At 44.7% G+C, this 1,947-nt stretch overlaps 1 protein-coding gene across 1 annotated transcript in view; it reads left to right on the forward strand.

Annotated features, from left to right (window-relative positions):
• Positions 1-678: 678 nt before the first annotated feature.
• SLC5A1 (solute carrier family 5 member 1) overlaps positions 679-1,947 on the forward strand; it is a 28,849-nt gene continuing 27,580 nt past the window's right edge. Inside the window, exon 1 of the mRNA XM_027882023.1 lies at positions 679-792. The gene's annotated coding sequence lies outside the window, so the exon portion shown is untranslated. The remainder of the gene's footprint in view (positions 793-1,947) is intronic.

The following is a 1,947-nucleotide window of genomic DNA, read 5'->3' on the forward strand; positions in this document are numbered from 1 at the left end:
GAGGAGAGACACGTCCTCAATATGTCAAATTATCTGTAAATTTGTCTAGTGTTGGAACCCTGAAGCTGGTTGAACAGACCCTTCAGGCTGCTGAGAGCACCCCTGAAGCACACTGCTGGCTGTGTGTGAGGAGAGGTGTCAGTGTGTCCACCCCACGGTCACTCATCACATCAGGAGCTTTATAGTGCTTATCTTTGAAAGCTTTAACACAAGGAAGATTCAGCCTCTGAAGAGTTCCTTGACCTTTCAGAGACCTTTTCTGTGCACTGAATTCGTGAAGTGAATCACTGGGTACACCAACAACCTCCCAGTACAAAGCTGCCAGGCTTCTCTCTGGGCTGCAGATATGAGGATGTGGAGATGAGATATTCAGAGCCCTGACAAAGCTACCTCTCCTTCTGACAGTCTTCTAGATGATGCTTGGTTTGTGTTTGTGGCCTACAGAATAAAAAAGCACAATTAAGTTTGTGTCCACTGTACAGAAAGGTAGGAATTGTGTGATTATTACCTTTTAGATGTTGATTCCCCATTACTGTTTCAAAGCTTGGAATCTCGTTGGTCCCAGCAGGAGCTGTGGACAGGAGGCTGAGGTGTTTCTCAGCCTCTGAACTCTCTTTTGCTGAGAACACAGTTCCTGACTAATGTTTGCTTTGCTTTGCCTCTGTAGACTGACACAGAAATGGAGTCCATGAAAACCAAACTTTTTGTGAGTTGCAAGGACCGCTGCGTCAACCTCTGTAAAGAAGTGCCATCTACAGCCTATCTTAGGCAAACTGTTCCCTGATAATTAAGGTTAGTAAATAAGTCTTTTATTTTCCACCGAAATACACAGCGGGGAAGGTCGTAGCTAATGGGGATTTTGGATGCTCAGCAGCTTTCAGGGTTAATTTTTTCTCTGTTGGGATTTAGAGCTAACATTTCACAGTCAGGACAAACTGAAGACTGTGTTTTGGTGGAGATGCCTGAACTATCAGAGGATAGGACAGTGTTTTATAAGAGTATAGGTGCTCAAACAATAGAGAGATTTTGATTTTACTCTTAAAAGTAATCACTGTATTATAGCTTCTTTACTGCCTTTATTAGGCATGATGACCAAAGGGTAGTTTACCCAGGAAAAAATCGTTGCCAACAAACAGAGCCAGACCTCGATTTCAACTCCTGAGGAAACAACACCTGCAAGATCAGCCAGACCTGCTGTGCTTCCCATGTCCTAGACTGCTTGTTCTGCTCAGTGTAACTTCAGGGTCATGTTTTACTCCCAAAAGGCACCCTAGGCAGCTGTAAATGAATAATGATTCCCTAGGATGGAGCAGGGAATAGGACTCTCAGGTATTCTCAGAGCCCAGAAATATGCCTGGCACCTGTGTCTGTTGTTTTGAATATCCTGGATTTCTCTGGCCTCTTCTAGCTCAGAGGATCACAGGCATCCTTTGGGGAAGCTCCCTTCCTCAGAGCTGTGAGGGTCTGTCTGTAATCAGTGTGTGGCACATCTTTGTGACTGGGTGTTTTGCTTAGCTTAATTCTCAATCAGAGGAGCAAATAAAGGGAGAGCAGACCCAGGGTCTGATGAACTTTGAACTTATTCAAATGTGAAGCTCATTAGCTGCAGTAGAGAACCAACAAAACCACGGTGTAAAAAGCATGAAAATCAGCCCCGTAAGCTGCTGGGTGCAAGCCTGGTGTTCACAAGCATCTTTACCTGTGTCCATGGGAGCAGTGTGAGCAGATTCAAGTTGTCTCCTTCCCAGAAACACAGGGCTGTTTCTCCACTGAGTAATGCTGCTGAGTTGAGAGGTGACACAGAGGCTGTCCCAGATCCTGGACCCCTGGGTTTTCCCCGGGTGTCAGGTCACTCCTCACAGATAATTGCTTACCATCATCATCTAAAAGAACTACATCTTCCACGACTTGATTTACAGGTACAACCACTTAAAAAAAAAAAAAAAA

Source organism: Empidonax traillii, unplaced genomic scaffold (genome assembly GCF_003031625.1).
Source record: "Empidonax traillii isolate 1590-97213 ecotype Southwest subspecies unplaced genomic scaffold, ASM303162v1 scaffold99:size1466351, whole genome shotgun sequence".
Taxonomy (NCBI): domain Eukaryota; kingdom Metazoa; phylum Chordata; class Aves; order Passeriformes; family Tyrannidae; genus Empidonax; species Empidonax traillii.